This window comes from Heterocephalus glaber, unplaced genomic scaffold (genome assembly GCF_053883595.1).
Source record: "Heterocephalus glaber isolate CG9 unplaced genomic scaffold, H.glaber_assembly_v1.0 deba00001539, whole genome shotgun sequence".
In the NCBI taxonomy this organism is placed as follows: domain Eukaryota; kingdom Metazoa; phylum Chordata; class Mammalia; order Rodentia; family Bathyergidae; genus Heterocephalus; species Heterocephalus glaber.
Window position 1 is genome coordinate 43,548 of NW_028258334.1, and position 25,861 is coordinate 69,408.

General features: G+C 38.4%; 1 long non-coding RNA gene and 1 pseudogene across 2 annotated transcripts in view; both read right to left on the reverse strand.

Annotated features, from left to right (window-relative positions):
- LOC147824456 (uncharacterized) overlaps positions 1–25,861 on the reverse strand; it is a 230,887-nt gene that overhangs the window by 33,796 nt on the left and 171,230 nt on the right. The window lies entirely within an intron of this gene.
- LOC147824457 (zinc finger protein 292 pseudogene) lies at positions 1,647–19,701 on the reverse strand (annotated as a pseudogene). The gene is made up of 2 exons (XR_015442327.1): positions 12,336–19,701; positions 1,647–10,051 (listed from the first exon to the last, which is right to left on the reverse strand). The product of XR_015442327.1 is annotated as a zinc finger protein 292 pseudogene (transcript).

Genomic DNA, 25,861 nt, shown 5'->3' on the forward strand with positions numbered 1-25,861 from the left:
TATCAAAATGTAAAAAGTTGAATGCATCTATACTCAATGTTATCTATACTCAATGTTAGGCAAAACAGGATGATTTTAAAAATTAAAACTTAGCAAGTGTTCTTTCATTTTTGTTCCTACAATTTGGACTTAAAACTGTATGGGTTAAATACAGTATAAAAGAATGTAAAAATTGTGAAGACAGACTCTATTTGTCTACTTTTTAACATGAAGATAAATATATGAAATATAGCAGGTATGAAAAAGTATGTATAGAATGAGTGAACATCTGAGAAGTTTGGGTCTTTCGAGCCACACTAGTATTTTCTTTTTATCTCCAGACATAATAGTCTCAAAGACATTAAGGGAAATTAATCAGTATTAGCAACACCAAAAGTATTTTTAGATTTATAGGAACATAATATTCAATTATAATTGTAGAAAGTCAAAAAGTAATCTACAAAGTAATTATAAAACCTAATTATTAAATGAGTCAAAGCTATTCTGTAAATAAATAACGCAGTACTTTTCTAAAGGTTTTTAGCTCTTTAGGTGCTATTATGTGTAAGCCTTCAGTATGAAAACTGGGAGTCCTATTTTTAATACATTCATTCATCACATTAATTAATGAGCAATATAAACAATCCATGCAAGCACCTCAGCCAAGTACTATGCTTGGGGACCCAAGTGATATTTCAATAACAAGATCTAAAAGTATGGAGTATTCTCTTGATGTAGAAAATTTATTGTACATTTTTGATTTTTCCAGAGGGTAAAACCTGGCACAGACATCAAATATGTAGTCGAAACCAACTTTTCTTTGTAAGGTAAATATGATCCTTTAGCTATTGTGAGACAGTTTGGACTCTGTCCCTAAACCAGCCCCAGACAACCCGCTCTTCCTGGGATTTCCCTCACCTCTCCCTACAACATCCTCTCCTGCATAGGGAAAGACTGTTTTCTTCAAGCTCTCCTGGTCTCCACTGATGCTACTCAAAATTTGTTCTTGGGAAAAGAATTGAATTTCACATTCTTGTGAATCCATGATTCCCTTTGAGGTATTTTCTTGTTTGGTCTTAACCTCTGCATTAGCTATCAGGAAGATTATATTTTTTTAGTTTGTTTATTTGATTTTGAGATAAAGGCCTTTCTGTGACATTGAAATTACTTGTGTATATGAAAGCTACCAATTTAGTCATATTACTGCAACTACGTAACATGAACTGCACAATTCATTCATTGGCTGTTCAGGATACGGCTTTTGTCTGATTTTGCTCATCATTGGCATTCTTAGCTATCTCATGTTTGGCTTCATGCCTGCCACACGATTCTAACTCCTGACAGATTCCTCAGGACAAGCATACTGCAGAAGAAACATGGTCTAGTCCACACTCACCTATTTCTTCCACCAACCCCAACCCTTCCAGATAGCACGGGTCCCAGAATTGAGACCTTCACCCTCCCTGAATTTTTCCATCTCCTCACCCCATTGCAGTGGTTGTGCATTTCAACAGTGTTATACCTATACAATGTTTCCAGAAACTGCCTTTTTTCTACTTGTCCCTTTATAAATTTAGCTTTTGACCTCATTACCTTTAAAAATAAAAATATTTGCTAGCTATATGACTTCCCTGCAGTTGCCATAAACAAAAGAGCAAACACTGGAAGACTGAAACAGCAGAAACTTATTTTCTTATAGTTGAGGCTGGAAGTCTAAGATGAAAGAGCTGGCTGGGTTAGTTTCCTCTGGAAATCTTTCTTCCTGGCTTGTAGATGGCCAATTCTCCTTTTGTCTTCATATGGTCAGGCATGTGTTCACACTTGCATGTGTATGTCCGCATCTATATGTGTACTGTCTTCATCTCTCTTTTTTTTTTTACAAGGCTGCAAGAATGTTAGTCATATCAGATTAGGACCCACCCTAGTGACTTCACTGTACATTAACCACTCTTTCAAAGCCCCATCTCTAAATACAGTCACTGTCTGAAGCACTGGCATTAGGATTTCAACATACAAACTTTAGTGGGAAACAATTTAGCTCATAACAACACTCATGTTTCCTCTATGGTACATGTTTGCAATGTAGAAAGTGATTTTTTTCCCAGAAAAATTTTGATAATTTCTAGAAATATTTTTCAATGGTCACAGATACATCCATTTAAAAAGCTCCATTTTTTCTCAGAACCCAAACCCCTACTACTGTCCCATGCTGAGTTCCTCATTCACACCCTCTGCAATCCAAATTTATGTTTTCAAGTTTCTTTTCCCACAGCTGCAGGAAGGCACAATCACTCTGGATTGCTCAAATATAGGGTTCTATTTCCTACTTTTCTTGCTTCCACTTAGCTTCTTTCTCTCTTTGAAAGGACACTATCTTTCCACACTCCACTCACACACAGTTTACTTTAGCAACAGACAAACGCTTTCAAACAAGTAGATTCTTTGTTTGCAGAGCCAGAGCCCATACCTGACTCTCTGGTTTCATTCATCTTTCTGTGCTAGCTTCTTAGGTCACTCATTCCCCAGGATCCCTCAACAGAGCAACGCAGCATGATTGCTAAAGAAAGCATTTGTTGAGTTGATTAAATTCAATTGATTTGACATCAGCTACTTCAAAAGTTAATACGATTAAAATATCCTAAGCAATTATTATTTATTCTTTTCATCTTGTAGACATGACAACATTTTGGCCAATTGTTCTTTGGGCTGAATTTTTTCTTCTTTCTCCAAAACAAAATTTTTCACTTTAAACACTGTAATGGGTATATACGAATATAGAGTCTGTCAAAAAATGTATACACATTTCAGCAGTTTACCATGCTAATGAATGTCTGGAAGCTAATGGCCACCACTTTAAGCACCTCCTGTAATTGTACAGGCCAAAGGTAACTTGTATTAATCGCGTGATGTCTCATAGATTTAGTAGTAAAATATTTATGCAAGTGTTTCTTTTCCCGATGTATACATTTTTTGGTGGAGTCTGTATTTATAAATTTTGGGGTGACATTTGTGAAAACTGAGAGAAATACCTTCACTATTATCCATATTATGGTTTGGAAAACCTTGGGGTTGATTAGTAGTGACCGTCTTGCCTAATGTTTTATAAGATCTGGTTTCAAGTCTTTTTAGGTAATTTCTTGTTTATTTTCCAGTCTACCTCGCTCTTTCCAAAGTTTACTCTGCATTTGACATAAAAAAAATCTTAGCTTTTTTTCTTTTCTTACTATACTCCTGTCCTTGAGCAACCTTAAGAAATTGACTTAAGTCTTTCAAGTTATCTGGTAACATAAGCCATATGTGGTCAATAATGTGGATAGCTCTCAACCTTTTTGAATCCCCTCCAACTTGGCTGCCTTTCTTGTAGAGACTAGCAAACCAGACATTTACTTTTCCATTCTCTGTTCATCAGAGAAGACCACATGACATAGTTCTGGCCAATAGGCTGTAAGCTGAAGTTTGGGGGAACCATGAGGAAGATTGAAGCCCCTTTCAATAAGGGGCTTTTATGTTTCTAGAGACAACTAGAGCTACCCCTTCTCTTTATCCCTTCCCTCCTTCGTCTCACTGTCTGGAACTCAGACATCATATCTGGAGCTGCAATAACCATCTGTCATCATAGGAAAAGGCCAAGGAAATTTCATATATGCTGGCCCTAGGCAAATGTTGACAGCATACAACAGCTGAAACATTTCCAGTGGCCAACTATTTATAAGCAATCCCAATTTGTTGAAGCTATTCTAAGTCTAGGTTTCTTGTTACTTACAGTTACAGCCTTTTAAACTGTTACACAAAGCATATACAGTATGTCGAAAGCTTGTGTTTTTAACAAAACAAAACTCTCTGGCCATAGAACCTAGGCCTCTGTCAAAATTCAGCTAAATCCACAAATCCAGTTCCTTGGGTCAAAAGGAAGCAAAGGAAAAATAGTTGGATCTTTTGACATGAATGAGTTACCTCTAAGAGAATCTCTGCTACCGTCACGTTTATAAAAAATAACCCCTCCATGGTTAACTATTTTCTGAATAAGTCAAGGGAGAAATATACTCTACAAATTAGAACAGAAGGGGACAACTCTTGTGATATCCTTCATTTACAGATAATGATAATGTGTTTTCTTTTTCTTTTCTTCCTTTTCTTCCTTTTTGACACTCTTGGTGCTGAAAACTGGTAACAAGGGTCCACACTTGGCAAGAATCCCACTCATTTTCTACAGAAACCCAGAAAGCCTGGGCTGCCTCTTTCCAGCTCATTCCCAGAGCAATTAAAATCAGCTTTTACAATGCTACTTTCAGGGTTTCAGGTTCTGTAATATGTGGAGCCTAAGGCCTGGGTCATTTTTACGAAGAGTTTGGTTGTGGTCCTGCTGAGTTTTTATTAAAGAGTCCTAATTAAACACTCCTTGGGGAGTTTTTCCCTGATATGCTAGATTCAAGCTTCTTTAGTAAGAACCTCCTAGTATTGTTTGGGGTGGATAATTTATCTTTACTTTTAATGCCCCAGTTGTATTTTATACATGTCCTGAAAGCCCAGGACAGTAATCTTATTAAGTAAATAAAAACTATACATATTATAATGAAAACAATATCTTCTTAAGGACATACACAAATCTTTCAACCTGCAAGTCTTATTTATGTTAATCCAAAGCTAAAAATCCCTTAAATGGAATAATATTGCTGCTTATTTGAATAGTAGGTATCTTCATACGTTTAAGGCTAAATTGTAGAGCTCTCTTTTAGACACAAAGTGTTACTCATAAAATGCTCAGATTCATTACTTCTCTGGATGGTTCCAAATTTAATACAGAAGCAACATTCTTTCTAGAGAAATCTGAGAACCTTTGCAGGATGTGCAACTTGTCTGATGAAAAGCAGCTCAGAGGGAAGGAATTCGGGGAAACAAGTGGACAGAGAGGACCTTGAGGACTTTCTTTGAAGTTGAGTATACAGTGTAAGCATGCTAGCTGTGTGGACAATGGGTACACCAATACCTAACCATTCTTTGGGACCACCACTACTTAGGCTTGCACGTAGAGCAGAACTGTATTTACATGAGAACAGAACTTTAAGGGGGCTGTCTCCTGCTTAATTCTACTAATTACATTATACGTTTATCTTTCGTGGAAGAGTCTTGTTTGTGTTTTGTAGAGCCGGGGATCAAACCTAGGGGCCCTCTACCACAGAGCTATGACCCCAGCCCTATTCACCTGTAGAGACAGAGTCTCACTAGGTTACCCAGACTGGCCTCCAACTCGGGATCCATCTGCCTCAGCCTCCCTAAGGGCCTATCTCATCTTGAGATGTCTTTGGTACGTATTTTTCTCAGAGGCTGAAAAAATTATTCACTTAGCTAGTTCCTGTTCAGCCTTCTTTTGAAAAAGCTTGTGTGTTTTCCTTCCACAAGCGTCAACGTCCTACCCACTCACATATCAATTTCTTGGGAGGTTGACTTCTCTTTCAATGCACTTATCTAATTTTGCACTTGATCATGGACTAATGTGTTTAACTTCTGTCTCTCCAACTCCTTTGGAAGTCTCCTGAGGCCAGAGCCATCTGTTAGACTTCCTCCTATGTCTCCAGAACCCAGCCTTGTCCTGACATGGTATAGGTGCCCGGGAATATCAGCAGCGATGACTTCAGATTGCCTGCCTGGGGCCAGAGTATGGGAACCTACAGAGTAAGGGCCCTACTGCCCTTCCAACAATAAACACTCATTTTGCAGAGGAGACAGCTGTGAAAACTGAAAAGTGCCCCAGAACCTGGGAAAAGATTGCATCTATTTCACAAGCTGGCTTAGGGTCATGGTGGTGGCTATTAATCGTTGTCACTGAAAATGTGAATTTTTTGCCCCTATCCATATGCAGTGCTTATTCATTGCAACAGATTTGAACTCCACAACCTATAGTCATCCATTTTACTCAAGGACCAACTTAAAATGAAGTCCGATATAAGTAAAATGATGGGGAGAGATGTATGATTCTACAGTACTTTTATCAGTGTCTCCCTCTCAGGGATAAAAGAACAATTCCTTTAAAACATCTCTCCGTAAAACAATGAGGGATGCTCCTGAAGATGGAAATGGAAAAGGCTAGGTGGCAGCAGACTGCTTTGATTTCATGTCCCTATCAACGAACAGAAAGAAGCTTGCTAACAATCTGCGGCAGTATAATATAAATAGCTCAAACACTCCAGGAAAAAGGTCCTAGTCCATTCCTAGCCCTTGGGCATGTATACAGTTTGGAATTTCCATCTTTGCAACTCTGAGAAAAATGGTCTAGATTAGATGCCTATGACTTTATTCAGATGATTCTTATTCCTAAATCAAAAATACAGCACAGACAAACCTCCTTAACAGTGGCACCACTGGGAGAGCACAGTGGCTCAAGAAATACAAGAATAACGACAACAAAAATTCAGGAAGGCCCTTCAAGATAATCAATTGAGTTGTACTGCTTTATGCTGGGACTGAAGAAAGCTAATTTAATCTCTGGAAGTAGTATCTTGCTGCCTGGAATTGGTACCCACAACCTTCAAAGAAGCTAGTCCATGAACTTGAAGCTGCCCTTGACGGAAGGGACAAGCTCAGCTCGGAGCCATTAGGGAAGGTGTAATTTCACAAGGCCAGACAGGCAGGGAAAGCGATCCTCAGAGGGAACCCTTTGTAGGTAAGTTTCGCATTGTCCTCTCTCAAGGCATCAGTGACCTCAATAGTGCTATTTTTGGATTGTTTCTCTTTATTTCTTTTTAGCACTATTATCATATTTTTGGAAAAATTACTTTTCGTCATTGTGATAAGCAGGTGTAGCTAAGAGAATCATGGCTGTGAAGCCAGGCAGTCCAGGATTCAGACTTCAGCTTATTTTGCTACTTTTAGCCATTAACCTTCAGCCAGCTGTGCACCCCATGACCTCTGTTTTCACAGCTGTTAACAAAAGGGGGAAAGGCAGCAATAATAATGTCACCTCCCAGGCCTATTTGGAGGATTAACCAAGTAACCATCAAAAAATGCCTATCACAAGGCCAGGCTTAGAGTGTAGACTTAATCAAACTAGATCTCATGCCTTTCTTTTGCACCTTCCTTCCTTCCTCTCTCTCCTCTGTCTTCTTAGGAACAGTCTTAGGGGACAATCATTTCCTGGGGTTCTCTTAGTCAAGCCCCCTGCACACCAAGTAGCTGTGCATGCTGGCTGCCTGATGCAAGACCCGGCCCCATGAGGGATTTAGTCTGTTTATTCAATGCTCAGTTCATATTAAAATGCAAATGTTCCTGGCAGAAAAACACATTAATACATCTCTAAATGCTTGTTTACACATTTTTTTTTTATATGCTGCTGGGAATGAAACCCAGGGCCACTTGCATGCTAGACAAGCACTTTACCTCTGAGCCACACCCTAAATCATTTATTTATACTTAGCTCTTGTTCAATTTTTATAATATTCTATGAACAGTTTTTGCAAAGGGGAATATAAAAATGAAACAAAAGCTTGGTTGAGACGTTGGCACGCACACAAAGAAAGAAGGATGAAGGAAGAAGAGACAAAGGTTTCAGAACCCAAGCTGCCTAAATCCTCACTACTGAAGCAGCCCACTGGAACTTGCCAGTTTGGATAATTCATGTGTTCATGTTTGTTGGTTTTATCTAAATATTTTAAAAAGATGTTTTAAAAAATATTAGTACAAGTAAAAGGCATTCATAAATTCCTGTCTTTAATGATGATGATCACACACAATAAATTGCTAAAATTTATCTAATTTAATGCCCACAAAATTCTTTTGCATTTAATTTATTAGTGAGGACACTGAGGCAGTGGTGGTGGTGGTGGTGGGGGGGGTTGGTTAGTAAGTGGCAGAATCAGCCAATAGGAAATGGGCCCTTCTGGTCTGACTCCAGCATTCAGGACTTTGCCTCTCTTGGGTGAGCAGCTGAGCTCAAACAGGAGCTGCAAACAGTTCTAAAAGAACACAGGGATGACTTCCTATCATCATTCCTTCCCTCCAAAGTGAGGCGTGGGGAATGGTGCATGGGAACAGGCAAATCTGCAGAGATCACTGTGGTAACTTAGAGCTAGGAATGGCACTGGAAGGCTTCCCCACCCGGTGACCACCCACTTTCTGACTACCTGTGCTCCCATTTAAGGCTTCCACGAAACACACAACTATAAGCTGTTTTCTTTTGTTATTTGGAGGAAATATTATGGAGAAGGGAAAACTCATGGTTTAAAACACATGAGACCCACTAGTGTCACATAAATACTGCAAACAATTTCCCAACAATTCTTTAAGGTCCCATTAATCTGTGCTGCCCTCAGAAATGTTGCCTCCATGAAAATACCTTGCATTCCTGCAATATTCCCCAAACAGCATACTTCATTTGATAGCCAGTTTGTGAGGTATTTAAGGGAGATAATATTATCCCTGCTTCACAGAGGCAAAAGTGGGAATGCAGGGCCCCACGGCATAACAAAAACAGAACCCCAAAGTGGTATCTAGGACATTAGTCCCAGCCAATGGCAACTTTCAGCAGTGCAGCAGCCCATGGCTTTCTTGGCAACAACAGTCTTCTCCGTGAAGTGCATTTGGCACAGAAACCCAAGGGTTCAGAGACTTCACACTCCTGTGCAGAGTGTTTTAGGAATCATTTCCATGTCAACTCTGAAGGATCTGGCTGCATGAAGACTGGGTGGATGCATGAAGCTGTGCTGAGATGGATGCCTCCTTCCTGTTGGGTTCCTAGTCCCAAATCGCTTCTGTGAGGAGGCAGAGAGGTGGATTTGACTCGACAACTATTGTGCTGTGGATGTGAAGGGGGGTTGTTAGGACAGGAGTCATGAAGTCCACTGCAAGTGTGCAGTTTCCAAGTCCCCAGGGAACAGGCTGAGGGCAGAAGGGCCCCTGAGAAATGATCCACTGGACCAGAACACTCAATAGAACCCTGTACTTTTTAACTTACATTTTTAAAAATTCATCACCGCTATAGCAAAAATTCATGAAAATCTGTTTTCATAATTTCCAATGGCATGTTTAGCAAAATTTATATGAAAAACTCAGAAAATTAAAAAAAAATAACCTAAGAGATATTATGAAAATTAACACTGTGTAACCAGTGCTAACTTTTTCACCCTTTAGGCATCTGGTGGTAATAATACAATTATCTTACCATTGGTTTCAAAAACCCTAACTGTTAGGCAGGTACGGTGGCACATGCCTATACTGCCAGCACTCAGGAGGCTGAGGCAGAGGTGTCACCTCAAGTTCAAGGGTAGCCTGCGCTACGTAGTTAGTTCAAGGCCAGTCTTAACTACATAGTGAGACCCTGTCTCAAAAAACAAAACCAAACAAATCCCCCCAAACCCCCAAAATTCCAATTCTTAGAATTGGAGCTTTAATTAAAAGCCAAGCTCTGCTCTTCATCCAATGCAAACAAAGTCCCAAACAGTAATGAGCTTCAAAATATGTTTCTTTGAATCCTTCTGCATCATGAATACAAGAATAATCAAGATATGCCTCCAATTCATTCACAGAGCAGAAAAACCTGCTGGCGTAAGGTCTTCCACTAGTTAGATGCTTTCTTTTGGGGACATGTTTGTGTTTTGTGGTTTCTAGAAAGCCAAAAAATGGGCTCTCATTTGTAGCCAGCATTTTGATAAAATGCCACAAAATAAAGGCTACAGAAAGATTTTTATGAGTTAGGTTTTTGTTCCCCAAACCTTTTAAATGAAGCCAGTGATTCCCAGTTCCCAGTACATGCCCCAGTCAAGACAGAACAACCCTGGAAAACCCTTCTAAAGTATTAATGGCACTTTCCAAATCCTTCTGCAGGCATTTCCGCTACAGACATAGTGTTACAGGAAGTAAAATGCAAATGTACAATTTTTTTTTTTAATACTTCAAGGTTTTTAATACTTAGGCATTACATTCCACATCAAATTTTACCAACATGGTGTTCTACAAATTATTTTATACTGTAATTTGATTTTTCTGTTCCATGCCAAAAAGCTCACTCTCCCATAATTACTTTTTGCATACAGTACTTGGAATAAAAGGGAATTCATTCAATGTTGGCAAACTCTTCACCCTAAAATGTAGGAAAACAATGACAGAAATTTTCTGTAAATTTCTAGTGGTCAATTTTCTTAAGCTAATCACGCAAAAGAAAAGCCCTAATACACTGGCATCTTCACTTACCAGTGGTTCATCATTACAGTGATCAGAAACAAATCTCCTTGCATCACACTGTATCAGGCAGTTTTGCTAAATGCCCTTCTTTAAGAGCTAGATCAATTTCTAAGAAAACTGTATGAAAACATTCAGTTCACAAAAAATACTAAAATCACTGATTTAAATTATTATTTAGAAAAAAACATGTATTAATCATCCACAAAACAACTTTTATTTTAATAAGTAACAGTGGGCTTGCCAAAGGCAGGGATTTTAATGTCAAGTTTCATGCATATTGATAATAAACCTTAAGGAGGTGAAACCAACTATTCAATATCACCCATTAAGCCCTCAAAAATAAAAACTATACTACTTTAATAAAACTTAAAAAAATATTTTCCAAAGAAAATAGATCATTCCTTGGCCATGCTTACTTATTCAGAGTACCAGCAATTTCTGTTAAGTGCTTCATTGCTCCTGCCAATCTGATGCTGCTGCACAGGGAATATACACATCTTTGTATCATCACAATATCATCAATATCTCACACTAACAATATTGTGAATGTAACTGCTTTATAACAAACATAATATAAAATTCAATGCTACAATTCATGGCAAACAAAAATGTAAATATTGAAAAGATGTTTTGTTTCCAGAGCTGATTTTAGTTAGACTTTAAAAAGACGTTCATGACCTCGCCTGAAATCACCTCTCATTCTGGCCGTGAATCCACAGTATAAATATGGTGAAAAAGCTAAACCATAAGAGTTAACTATATACTGAATAATCAAAATAATCAATTATAATAACTAATACTGCTCTTGAAGACTGATCTAATGAAGGGTATCATCAGATATGGTGAGAAAATACAGATGGAGCTGTACAATCTAATGTCTGTAACAGTGAAATCAAAACATCCAACTTCCTTACAGAAAGTGTTTCAGCTATGTAACTATGTTAAGGATTCTTGTATTTTAGAAACACAAGATGGGCTCCCTTTAATGATAGCAATTTTTCAGATTTATAAAAATGTTTAAAAAATTCTTTCCACAAAAGTTTTTACAGTTTAAAGCTATACACCAATCTATAAATCTCAGAAAATGGGGGAAAAAAACTTTTATAAGATCACGCGTATAAAACAAGAAATGAAATGTGATCTCATTTAAGGCAATACTGGGCTACTTCACAAACCACCACCTCAATACTTACACTGCTCCACACCACTAATTTCTATCACATTCACAAAGGGTTTAAAACACCAATGTTTAAAATCTGCCATGTATTAAATTCTTTATTCACATTTCCATTATATTTCATGGACTCATAGTAACTATATCCAAATAGAAGCAAGGCGGGGGGACTGCTATAGGAAACCACTAAAGAATCTGATTCAACTTTACATGGATATACCACCCCAAAATCCTGGATGGCAAATTTACAAAGCAATGTTGATTCAATGTGCCTACTCTGTGAAATATAGTCTTGAGACTTGTTTCTTGAGATATTGTAAATGTTTCAGGTAAAAATCAATAAACTATGGCAGTTTCTAGTTTTAGTTAAAAAAGTTCTTAATTTAAAACAATAAAAGAAGTTTTAAAAATTTGATCAATTAGTTAAAAATTAAAATTCCAAATACAGATGTATCATGTAATAGTTCAGACGTACAGACTGCTGGTGGCAGCAAATGATTTACAATAATAAATATATACAGGGCCGGGGATTTAGCGCAGTGGTTTCGCTGCCTGCTGTGCAAGCACAAGGACCCAAGTTCCATCCCAGGTACCCAAAGGAAAAATAAATAAATAAATATACACAAAAAGTATCTACAAATGAGAGTACTGTTATACATGAGCAGTGACCTGGTGAAACATACCAATCATACAGATAAATCAGTCTAATTCGTGAAAAGGGAAATTGGGTGATAAATTTTGAGGATTAACTCAAATATTTACAATAAATGAAGTACTAATTCTGTTCCTCAAGTCCCATAGGGATAAAGAGACCTACATGACATATGCCACGCTTTTTTTTTTGGCCAGGCTAATTCATGTCAACAAAAAATAAAAGAGTCACAATTACAGCATGCTTGATGGGTTCCTACTTAAAATAAAACTATAAATGATGTATTTATAGTACATTATCAGTACTGCCCTCTGCCTGTGGCTTTACCTACACTCATTTCTTTCATAACTGACGTACCTGGATCATTTTAACGTACTTCAAGTTTTTGCAGACTGACGGTAGGTTTCATTTCCTGAAGCTGTTTTAGGTCAAGCTCAGTGCAATCTTGAAGAGTCTTATCTAAAACAATTTTTACATTATCACTGCACTGAAGCTGTGATGGATTGGCAAACTGTACAAAAATTTCACTTTCTTTCCAGGAACAAATATGATTTGCACCAGTCACAGCAGTCTTCTCAGTATTTTTTCTTGAATTTGAATGAGATCTTCTTTTAGTTCCACTATTTGTGTGGTCTTTGTCAGTATTCTTCTTCTGTTGCACTGCAGGCTCTTCAAGACACTTCAGAAAGGATGCTTCAAATCCCGTTGGTTTAAAAGAGCTCCAGTCAAAAGATGCAGGACGCTTCTCAGTGGTTTGAAGTGCAACAGCAGTTTCTTCCTCTTTACGCAGGCTATTTATCTCAACTGTTAATTCTGGTTCAACCTTTTCAACTTTCCTTTTTTTACATTGTGAGAGGTTTTTTTCTTTATTAACTCTCTTCAAATTAATTGCTTTTTGTCTTTCTGACCGGCAGGGATTACTTTCCTGAAAATCATTATTTATGTTTGAGGCGGTATTACCTTGGGTTTCCATACTTGTGGTACCTTCATTTATTACTTTTGTAATCAATAATTCTGTTAGTTCATCCATTTCATCTTTTTCATTGTTTTCAACTTCCTTCTGTGGAACAGTAGTTGTTCTGGAGTTATCATTGTTCTCTGATATACATGTGTCAGAAGCTTTCACGTCCTTCTTGTCACCTCCTTGCTCAGAAGTTTCCTTTACTTCCAAGTTGTCACACCGTTTGAGGACAATAAGAAGATTGCGGTGCTGTGATGTACATGCCTTAGATAATTTATGGCATTTACAATGTCTAATTATATTGCTTTCACTTGTAACAACTGAAGTACATCCCTTTATCTTACATGGATAGTGGGTTACAAATCTGCTTGTACATTCAGACAAGGCATTATTTCTTGCCTTTATAGAATATATATGCTTTCCTTGTTTCAGAGAATAAGGTTTGCTTTCTTCAATCTGTACAATCTTTGCATTCTTGTTTTCTAAAGTTTTTTTCTTTCGTTTGGTTGCAGGCATTTTGATTCCTTCCTTTCCAGTTCTACTGTGTTTTGTTCCCCGTTGCTTAGATTTTGACTTTTCTTGGTTTGCTTTGCTTGATATATTTTTCTGACCAGGTGTTAATTTTCCTGGCCGAATCAAATGAGCTTTACGTTTGTCATTATGTTTACTGAAAATGTGTCGGAGGAGGTTAGATCGAGTTGCATATATCCGATCACAACCTTCACAATCACATTTGTATATGCCATCTTCTTCTGTTTTACTTGCTCTTGCTCCAATTCCACGGTCTGCCTCAAGATGAACGATATAGTTCAAATATGTTGTAAATGAAGACTTACACTCCAATTGGTCACATGGAAATTTGCCAACATCAACAGAAGCAGTCATACTTTCAATTTCCTCAGGAGTCATTTCATGAAGTTTCATGTAGTGTTGTATTAGTCCAGTAATTGCTTGGAAAATTCGAGAACAGTCACTCACCTGACACCGAAATTCTTTCATTGTTTGTTTAGTTTCAGTTTCTTTACTTTCTTTCCCAACTTCACTCTCCTCTTCAACCTCTGCAGAAAACGCATGACGATCTGATTTGTGTACAGCCTGGTAATGAAGAATTAAGTTTTGCTGTACTGTAAAGGCAGCAAAACACCCTTGGTAAACACAACGGTAAGGTCTATAGGGACTATATCTTGCTGGAAATTCAAGGGATTGGGAAACTGGCTTCTTTCGTTTTTTCTCCTCCTTTTCTTTTTTATGCTTCCTAATTTTTCGTCCTTTGCTTTGGATGTCTGTGGGAGAATCTGTATTACACTGCTCAGAAGTAACTACAATTAGTTGTGAAGAACTTTCTGTTTTTTCAGGACTTTCTTTTTCCAAAAGTTGTTTTTCTGGGACCACTGCTATATTACTGAGGGCATTTTCTGTCTCTCCTCCCAAAAGTAAAGTAGGTTGTAATTCCCTTTTAGTTTCCTCTGTCACAGCTGGCTGTTTTTTCACTTGGGTAATTCGCGAGGTTGACAAATTTTCATTCGGAGACTTTCTTCCACAAGGCCTTTTTATTTTTAACTTTACCATTTCTTCTGTTGTAAAATGATGTACCAACTGACAGTGTGCCCGGAGGTTAGAATTTCTTGTAAATGCTTTTGTACATGTAGGAACTACACATTTAAATGGAGCAAATTTCAACTGCTTCTTCTTAATTTCAAGAATCATTTCTGGAGTGTATTGGTGGATTTTACCATAGTGCTTAAAGAGAGCGTCCTTTGTCATAGCACTGTAGTTACAGCCTTGGTTTTGACACACAAACGGTTTATTAACTTTGTCACTAAATGGAACATGTACCATTTCAGAAACTGGCTGAACGACTGTGACATCTGAAATTGGTTTAACAGGAGGACTCAGTGTCACTGATGTATTTATTAGTATACACTGGGACACTGGAGTGGATAGGTCGTTTTCTAATTTTAATTTTTGTAAACCTTCTAAAATTTCTTGTATTTGATCTTCCTCATGTAATACTTCAGACTGAGGAATGTTACTTTTTGTTGGCATGACACTTAAAGAGGAAAACTGAGATGAATCAGGTAATTTGTTATTTTGAACAGAGTTTACTGAAGGAAGCTGAACATTATAATTTATCTGAGTATTCTGTGATGTTTCACCAGCACCCTCAGAGCCACTTTTTACCTCAAGTATGTGAGGATCCATAGCAGTTTTAATAATTTCAAGAGTCTTTTCAGTGTTCTGTATAAGATGGTCTTCAGGAGGCACCACTTTTTCAGGAGTATTGTGATCATCAAGATGCTCTTCCAGCTCACTCTGAGAACGATCAACTTTACCACAACCTATGAACTTACAAGTGTAGGTATTATAATGTTGTGCTTCATGATCATACAGTAAATAAGCTTCTGAAAAAATTCTGCCACATTTGGGAAACATGCACTTTGCTCTGAAAACGTGATGCGCCTTTCGGTGGGTTAAAAGCTCTGCATAACTATTAAAACCGGCTTTACATTTCATCTGTATACAGATATATGGTTTACTGCCACTGTGCATTTGTAAGTGATCATTGAGATGAGCAACACTTACAAAATGCCGTCTACAGTACCGGCAAATAACTTTTTTGCTTTGCATTTCAAGAAAGTGCTTGGCATCTTCATTATCCTTATGCCCCTTTACGTGAGCAACTAAATTTTTTAAGTACTTAAAGCCCTTTTTACAAAAAGTTACAGGGCAATTAAATTCATTCACAGGTACTCGTTTCTGGACTAGGATCCCTTCGGGCTCATAAGATTTATCTTTGTCATCATTCTCATCATCTGGACCATCATTTTCATTAAACACTTTGAAATCTGTTGAATAGAGACTATTCCTTTTTATAGGCCGCTGTTCCTGCTTAGTCACCGTATTAGTCTTCTGATTCTCATGGGTGGTTGTGATCTTAGGAGGCCTTCCCAATCTTCTTAATGGTTTCATAGCTGCCAGTCTCTCTTTACTAGATTGTTTAACATGTAATGTAACATGAGGGACAAACGTTTCTTTAGAATTAAAGTTTTTTGCACATACGGGGCAACTGTAAACCCCATCTTTATAATGTTTCTGGGCATGTCGTACCATTCGGTGGCCAAGGAATTCTTTGTCACATAGCACACAATACTGCATGTAGGCTTGCCAATTCCTAAACCTAGCAGATATAAATCCTCTCTCTCTTAACTGTTTTATCTCCTTCTTCTTTTGCTTTTCATCACCAATATCTTTAAGATGGCCAGAATTAGCACCAACTCCACCAGAAAGTCCATTCACAGAGGGTTCTTTATTCTCTTCCTTGTAGTCTACTACTTTTTCATATACTTCACTGTCATTTAGTTCATCAATTGCAGACACAATGGATGCTTCTTCTCCCATTAGGGCAAGACATTGTCGTTTTAAGGTTTTCCAATCCCAGAATTCTGGATCAAAGGGCCACTGAGTTTTCAGAACAAGTAGGAGCTCACAGTGCAGAGAATTTGGTATTGGAAGATTCTCTTCATCATATTCCTGGTCTGGCTGGTTATACAACATCTCCACAGCATAATACACATCTACTGTAGGCTCAATAAGAAATTCGCTCAGTTGACAAGCTCGTTTAACTTCCAGATCATCAGGCAACAAACATGAAATGGTCTTGCAAATAGATCTTTTCACTTCAGTATTTTCTCTAGCATCCAAGCAAAGGGCTTTTACACACAGTTCTATACAGGTAGCAAGTCCAGCCCCTTCAGTCTCTGAATTAATAACTTTAATCAGGAAGAAAATATGATATACAGTCTTCGTTAACAAAGAAAGTTGCCGGCACCTCTCTAGGTACACTTGCACAGATGGTTCTACCCTTTGGTGTAATTTACTCCAACAGAGAGTAAGTTCCCAAGCACAGTACATATCTCCTTGTTGGAGCTGACGTGATAAAAATGCAGTACATAAAACAAGAGCATTTTTTTCATCACCTTCAGATTCTAAGTTACAGATCATTTCTAGAGCATCTTTGCAATCAACTTGCGAAATCTCTTCCATTAACTTCTCATTTGGTGATGATGTGCAAAGACAGACAAGGTAAGTTTGCTTAAGACTACCTTTTGTACCAATCTCTGGATGATCAGAACACAGCTTTGCTAGAGCAGTTGCTTGACTTAACTGATTTGTTTTGATTAGATGTTTAATTCTCATATCCAACAAGATGGGACCCTCAAAAGTTAAAAATTCATTCACTTTATCTTTATCTAACGGTTCCTGGGAAAGAACAGTGCACAGTACCGGGTTTTTCCACACCCCAGCCTCTTGAGCTAGAGTAGCTAAAACTTGCAATTCACAACTGCCATTCTCCATCAGCTTTTCATGAGCTACCTGTACCAGTGTCTGAAATTGCTCCCACTGTTTATCTGATAACTCAACAGGCAGACCCAATAAAAGTTCAACACAGCTTAATGCCAAGCGTTCCAGAACCAATGCTACATTTTCACATTCAGTGGTAAGATAAGGTCGGGCTTTAACATAACTTTGGATAGCCACTGTGTATACCTCCAATAAAGGTAAGGGATCTTCTGAAGTTTTCCATTTCTCTGCATATTCAAGGAGTGTCTGGCACAGCTGCTGACAGTACTCGGTGGCCGCTTCCACGGCTGGCACCTGGCTCTCGCGCAGCTGTCGCTCCAGCTCCTGGAGCCGCTCGCCCAGGCGCTGCAGCTCCGCGGCGACGAAACCGCCTCCGCCGCGACTCAACCTCTCCGGCTCGGCCTGCTCGGCCTGCTCGGCCTGCTCGGCCTCCTCGTCCGCCATCTTCACACTCCTTCACACTCCTCTCCCTCGCGAAGGCACCTGGGTCACGTGATAACACAATGCCACGTCACAATGCCATGTTCGGGGGGGGGGTCAGGTGCCAGGCGCGCGCTCACCCGCCGCGGAGCACATACAACGGGCCCAGTGGGCCGCGCGGGGGTGTGTGTGTGTGTGCAACAAATGTACAATTTTTATAAGACGCTTTTAAACAACATGATAAAGTTGGTGTTGAGAACATCAGTTGCCTTATACTGAGACTTCATAAGGCCAAGTTTGCATGGTTGGACTTCAGTTTTGCTAGCATGTAGAAAATTGTGGACTTTAAAAATGTGTGAGGGACCATTACAAGTCACTTGGAACAGTCTCAAAGAACAGGTTCTTTGGGCAGCAGAAAAAGGTATCCTGCACTATCGTGTGAGTGTTCATACCATTTACCGGAGCTTCTAGTTAGCCTGGGACACATGTGTGACTCACAACTGCTGTTGAAAAATGTGAAAATGCAGCAGAAGCACGTTGTGTTCATGGTGTTGCCCACAGTGGCCAGTCCAGCGCCCATCTATTTTTTGATCCAGAGGCTTAATTAAATGATGACAAAATGATGAATGTACATTAATATGAGAAAGTGCTTTATTTCTGGATGGAAAGATGTACCAGCTGAGATTTATCTGTTTAAAAAAAGGCAGAAGTTATCACCAAAAGCCCCTTTCCCATCTTGCACTGTTTGTTTTGGATTGGGCTTGGGGAAAGAGATGTCTTTCTTAACTGTCTATTTTGTTTGAACACTTTTTTTTGTGGTTCAAGTGCTGTTTTGTGTGTTAGGACCAAACAGTTGTCAATAAACTTTACAAGCAAGCATCAAAAAAAAAAAAAAAAAATGCATCCAAGTATACTGTTAAATCCTAGGTTTGATCTATTTAATCCCACTAAAAATGAGCTATCTTAACATCAAATTAAATATTTTTCTTGAATATTTTGTTTCCTTGAAGTCATTTTCCCTGGTTATCAATAACTATTGAATAATGCTAGAATGCAAGTGGCTGTGTTTCAGCATTTCCACACAGTGCTCTCTGGAAGATTCCTTCTTGCTTCTCTGATACAGAGGCCTGTGAAGTGAGAGAGGTGAGCTGTGCTAAGTTAAGTTTGAGAAAAAGATTCAGCAAAGTCAAATAGCATTTCAGTAATTCTCAGTGCCTTTAATATGGTGATAAACTGATAGAGTGCAAGGGGGAAACTGAAAGTACAGTTCTTCTTAAAACTATGTAGGACCATTATTTTGCAGAGCAGTTGTAGGGACCAGGAGCAATGGTGGTGAAGCCATGGCACATGGGCCGTAGCTGGCTGTTATCACTGAAATCTCTAAAAGGCTCTCCATCATTGGACTAGGGTTTCCAAGTCTCTGTCACATTTTTCAGCAGATAGTTAGACATTAGCAGGCCTCAGGGACAAATGGAGGGTGTGTGTCCAGAATAGAATGTCTTGCTAGTTAAGACAAAGACATCAATGTATAATACATTTATAATCCCCATTCCAACAGTAAGTGTGCACAGATCCTGGGGAGCAGCTCTAAGGCCCAGACTGGTGTGGATGCAGGCGGATCACAGCCAGGGCTCCACCCTGACCTCAGAGGCTCCTGCACACCCATCCTAGCCAAAGTCCCACCCAGGAAAGAGCTGCACAGGCACATAAGCTTCAGTCAGAGGCCCGCCATACAATCAACCACAGCCAAGGACCTGCCTGGAAAACAGCTACACAAGCACACAAGCAATACTCAGAAGCTTACCCTGATACCATTGATAAGTGCATGGAGACCCTAGCCAGATGACTGCACAGACAACAGGAAATGGGGTGCACAGCTCCCAGCCAAAGACCCTCCCACACAATAGCTACATGGAGGCCCCAGCAAAAGGGACAACTAGATACTAACCCAGTGGGCACAGTCCCCAGCCAGAAGCCCGCCCAGACAACAGGTCAGCTCAGGGATCCACAAGGCCACCACTCTGAACCCAGGAATTGGTGTACTGTTGAGCAGCAGAGTAAGGGCTGCTCAGTGGCTCGCTTGGAATTCAAGACCACTGGGTGAACAAAAAGTCACCTCAACAAAGGCGCAACAGGCTGCATCTGTTAAAATGAGAAGACACATAAATAAGTCTCAAAACCAGACTTCCACATCACTGAAGACAACCCCAAAGGGAAACGAGATGGAACAATCTGATACTCAACCACATGGACTCCCTGAACTGGCTACAAAGGGAATCTGGAAAAGAGAAAATCAGAAATAATTTCTCAGATAACAGGAGAAATTGTGCTCCTAGTGCAAGACATGATTAATAAATCTAGAGAGGAGCTGAGGAATATGATGGAATCCCAAGATAAGAAACAAATGGAATCCATAAAACAGATGCAAATAGATTTCCAGGACATGAAAAACTCCATTGAAAGTCTACACAGCAGAATGAGCCAATGTGAGGACAGAATTTCAGATATAGAAGATAAGACTGCAATTAGTGACCACGAAAAGAAAAATTGCTTCACAATTATAAGGGAACATGAGAAATCAATCCAGCAGCTGCTAGATGATGCAAAGAAGAATAACATAAGACCGATTGGGCTCAGTGAAGAAACAGGAGAGAGTGCAGATGACATAAAAAAATCTCTTCACAGAAATAATGGCAGAAAACTTCCCAAGCATGGGAAAAGAGCTAAAAATTCTAAACGATCCAATATCAATCAATGAAATTGAAAATGTAATAAAATCTTACCAACTAAGAAAGGGTCGGGTCCTGATGGCTTCACTGTTGAATTCTACAAGACATTTAGAGAGAAACGACTGCCACTACTGTTTAAATTCTTCAATGAAATTGAAAGGGAAGCAATACTCCCAAATTTATTCTTGGAAGCAAGCATCACCTTGATCCACAAAGCAGAGAAAGACCCAACTGAAAAAGAGAACTATAGGCCAGCCTCACTAATGAACATAGATGGAACAATCCTTAATAAGATACTGGCACATAGAATGCAGAAGGTCATCAAGAAGATCATACACTCTCACCAAGTGGGATTCATCCCAGGGATGCAGGGATGATTCAACATATGCAAATCAATCAATGTAATACACTATATCCATAGAGCCAAGGACAAAAACCATATGATCATCTCAATAGATGCAGAAAAAGCATCTGACAAAATCCAAAATGCATTTATGATAAAAAATGCTCCAATAAATTGGAATAGATGGTGTCTACCTCAATCTGATAAAAGCCATCTCTGAAAAACCAACAGCCAATATCATATTAAATGCTCAAAAACTGAATCCTTCACAATAAAATCAGGAATAAGACAAGGATGTCCACTATTACAATTCCTGTTCAATATAGTTTTGGAAACATTAGCCACAACAATTAAACAAAAGAAAGAAATAAAAGGACTAAAAATAGGAAATGAAGAAGTCAAATTGTCATTATTTGCATATGACATGATACTCTATATAGAAGACCCCAAGAACTCCACCAAAAGTCTTCTAGACTTAATAACCAAGTTCAGTACAGTAGCTGGATACAAGGTCAACAGACAAAAATCAAAAGCTTTCCTCTCTATGAACAACAGACTCACTGAGAGAGAAATAGGGCAAACAATTCCTTTCACAATAGCATCTAAGAAACTGAAATACCTAGGAATCAACCTAAGAAAAAAAATCAAAGACCTCTTCTCTGAAAACTATAGCACTCTGAAAAGAGAGATTGAAGACGATACCAGAAAATGGACAGACATCCCCTGCTCCTGGGTAGGAAGGATTAATAGAGTGAAAATGACCATACTTCCAAAACTGCTATATAGATTCAATGCAATCCCAATTGAAATCCCAGCAGCATACTTCATAGACCTGGAGAAAACAATCCAAAAATTCATTTGGAACAAGAAATGACCTATAGTAGCAAAAGCAATACTAGGCAATAAAGACAAGGAAGCGGGTATCACAATCCTCAAATTGAAATTATACTACAAAGCTACTGTGATAAAAAATGCTCCAGCATGGTACTAGCAAAGAAACAGGCCTGAAGACCAGTGGAACAGATTAGAAGATGCAGAAACAGCTCCAGCCACACACAACCAAAGGAGCCAAACACCCTCACTGGAGGAAAGATAGCCTCTTTAATAAAATGGTGCTTGAAAAACTGTGTTTTAACTTGCCAAAGATTAAAACTAGACCTATATCTCTCACCATGCACTAAACTAAAATTGAAATGGATTAAAGATCTAAACATTAAAACAGAAACACTGAACTGGCTGGAACAGAGGTTATGTAGAACTCTTGAAGACACTGGTGTAGGAAAAGATTTTATGAACAAATCTTAAGATGCCTGTGGACTAGCACAAACAATCAATGTGGGATCTCTTCTTATTAAAAGGCTTCTACCAGCAAGAGAAACCACCAACAATGTGAGGAGACAATCCACAATGTGGGAAAAAATTTTCACCCGCTCTTCCTCAGACAAAGGTCTACTATCTAGAATATATAAATAATTTTAAAAAATCAGACCTCCCAAATTTAAAGACCCAATCCAAAAATAGGCATCTGAAATGAATAGACATTTCTCAGACAAAGAAGTAGAAATGGCAAATAAACATATGAAAAAAAATGTTCAACATCACTGGTCATTCAAGAGATGCAAATGAAAACAATGCTGAGATTCCACCTCACTCCAGAATGGCTGCTATCATGAAATCCACCAGTAACAAATGCTGGTGGGGCTGTGTGGAAAGAGGAACCCCATTCCACTCCTGATGGGATTGCTGACTGGTGCAACCACTGTGGAAATCAATATGGAGATACCTCAAAGAACTAGGACTGGAAGTCCCATTTGACCCAGCTATTCCCTTGCTGGGTATCTTCCCCAAAGAATTAAAAAAGAATCATACCACAGTGATATATGTCCACCCATGTTCTTAGCAGCACATTTCGTGATAGCTAAAATTTGGAAGCAACCCAGTTGCCCATCAATGGGAGACTGGATAAAGAAAATGTGTTTGTTTTTCTTTTAAGAATATATAAAGAACTGAAAAAAATCAGACCTCCCAAATTCAAAGACCCATTTCAAAAATGGGCATCCGAAATGAAAAGACATTTCTCAGACAAAGAAGTAAAAACAGCAAGTAAATATATGAAAAAATGTTCAATATCACTGGCCATTCGAGAGATGCAGATGAAAACAACACTGAGATTCCTCCTCACCCCACAAAGAATGGGTGCTATCAAGAAATCAACCAATTGCTGGCAGGGGTGTGGAGAGAAAGGAACCCTTCTCCATTGTTGGTGGGAATGTAGACTGGTGCAACCACTGTGGAAATCAGCATGGCGATACCTCAAAGAACTAGTACTACAGGTCCCATTTGACCCAGCTATTCCCCTACTGGGAATCTTCCCCAAAGAATTAAAAGAATCATACCACAGCGATATATGTGCACCTATGTTTATAGCGGCACAATTTGTTATAGCTAAAGCTTGGAAACAGCCCAAGTGCCCATCGACTGGAAACTGGATAAAAAAGATGTGGTTTTTTTAATAAAATGGAGTACTACTCAGCCAGAAAGAATGAGAAACTAGAGACATTTATAGCTAAATAGATGCATATTGATGCCACACTTAAGTGAAATAAATAGGACACACATGTGTAAATACCAAAAAGTTTCTCTAGTGTGAGAAATTGAAAGTGTAAATAAGGATGAAAATGATTAAAATCAATAATTGATAATTTGAAATAAGAAAAGGTCCAAGGGTTTGGGAATGGTGAAAGGGAAAGGCAAAAGGGAAGAAGGGGAAAAAAAATTATGAGAAATAAAAATGGAATCAAACTCTGTGTAGATAGGAAAGGGGGGAGGGGGTGAAGGGTGCACAGGTAATGGGAGAAAAAATAAAAACTAAGATGCATCATATTCTGGTACAAACACCTAATGATAAATGTAAATGTATTTTATACCTAAAATGTACCAATAAATATATATATATATTTTAAAAATTGAATATTATTCAGCCATAAAGTATGAGAAACTAGAAACATTTATAGCTAAATAGATGCACATTGAGGTGATACTCTTAAGTGAAATAAATAGGACACACATGTAAATACTGAATAGTTTCTCTAGTGTGAGAAACTGAAAGTATAAATAAGGACTAAAAGATATATATGTGAAATAGGAAGAAAAGATGCAAAGGGAAAGGGGAAGTGGGAGGGGTAGGAGAATAGAAGGAAATATGAAAAAATGAAAAAATGAAAAAATGGAAACAAATTCTTTGTAGATAGGGAGGGATGGAGGGGTTGAAGGGAGGGCAGGGGAATGGGGAAAAAATAAGAACCAAGATGAATTATGTAAAGGTTCAGATTTGCAAAGATGAATGTCATTCTATCGTATACCTTAAATGTACCAATAAAATTAATTTAAAAAAATAAAACATTTATAATCCTTTGTTAGGTCTCAAACCAAAACTGATCCCACAGAGCACAATGACATTTTAAGGTTCTACATTATGTACAGTCTTTCTGATACCTGGTCATTTGGCCATCTAGTTTCAAAACAAGACATACAACACTCCTAGCTGCCATAACCTACAGCCTAGGAAAATGGAAAGAAATGTTTTTTAAAGGCTCTCCTGCCTTGGACTGGGACAAGTTTAAATTTACAACTTATCTTTGTAAGCCTTAAAGGAAACAGTGATCATATAAAAAAGACAGGAACAGATTTTACAATTCCAAAGTAACTTCTAAGTAAAATTTTGATAAGCATTATAATTATCCTACTTCCCTAAACCCCCAGCAGTAACTTTTGTGTGCATAAAAGGTATTAAAACTCACACTCAGGACAGATGCCTTTGTGGCACTGCCTGCCTCCTCACTTGAAGGAATAACACTCTCTGTATTTTAGAATAAGTTTTACCTATAGTTCTGCATGGTCTTGACTAAATTCTTTCATTAAGGGCAGCACAAAGAACCCGGGACAAAGGAAGAGGGGCTGGATTCTTGCTGTGTCAGGACTTGGCTTCCCAGTAACAACATGGAGTCACACAAGAGTGACTCACTGCTACTGCACGGAAGAGCAGTGCTTGGATGCCTGCTACCTAATGGAAATATGTGCTGCCTTCTTGCTCTCTCTGGAGTCTCAGTTCCATTAACAGTCTTCATTTGCTCAAGTTTTAATTCTCACTTTATGAGCAATTTTGCACTGACTGGAGCAAATACAATGTCAAATTATTTTTGGGGGGTAAACAAACATATTGTGGACTAGGTACAATGTACTTGTTCATAGAACTTTATTACTTATAATTTCATACGTTTCATAATTTTGCTAAGAATTAGAAATTATCATTTTCTTAGCTGTTTTCTTTATCACTTTTTTCAACAATGTCCACTAGAAATATAATGGGAGCCACAAATGGGAGTCACATATGTAACTTTACATTTTCTAAAACTTTTTTTAAAATCAGGTGACATCACATTTAATGATATATTTTATTCAACCAAATGTGTATATAATATTGCTAGGTAACATGTAATCTTTATAAAAATTACTATGAGATATTTTTCACTTTTCTCCATAGAAGTTGAGCACCTCAAATCCAAAAAGTCCAGAATCCAAATGTTCCAATATCCCAAGGTTTTTCAGCATAATATTGGTGTTCAAAAAGTTTTGATTTTGGCACATCTCAGGTTTTTGGATTAGGAGGTGTTTAACTGGTAAAGTCTATGCCAAAATTCTAAAATTTGAAAAACTAATGTCTGAGCATTTAAGATAAAATATACTAACTTGTACCAGTTTTTGAAATCCTGGGTGCCTTGTCCACTGACAGCTCATCTCACTTGGAAAACTGGTTCCAGAGCTGTGGCTAATGACCAGCTTGTTGGACTACGTGGACCCAGATCAGCAGGCAGCTTTCTTCTGGGTGCCACTTTCTACAGATAGCAGTGTGTTTATCTCTTCAGAGTTGCAGTGCATGCAAGGGAGAAGAGAGGACAAGGAGCTCTTTGTGATGCAGGAATTGGGTGACCACAGGCTCCTTTAATAGTTAAGTAACTTAAATGCACACAAGAGCTCTGCTGTACAGGGTCATATTACTACCCTCAAG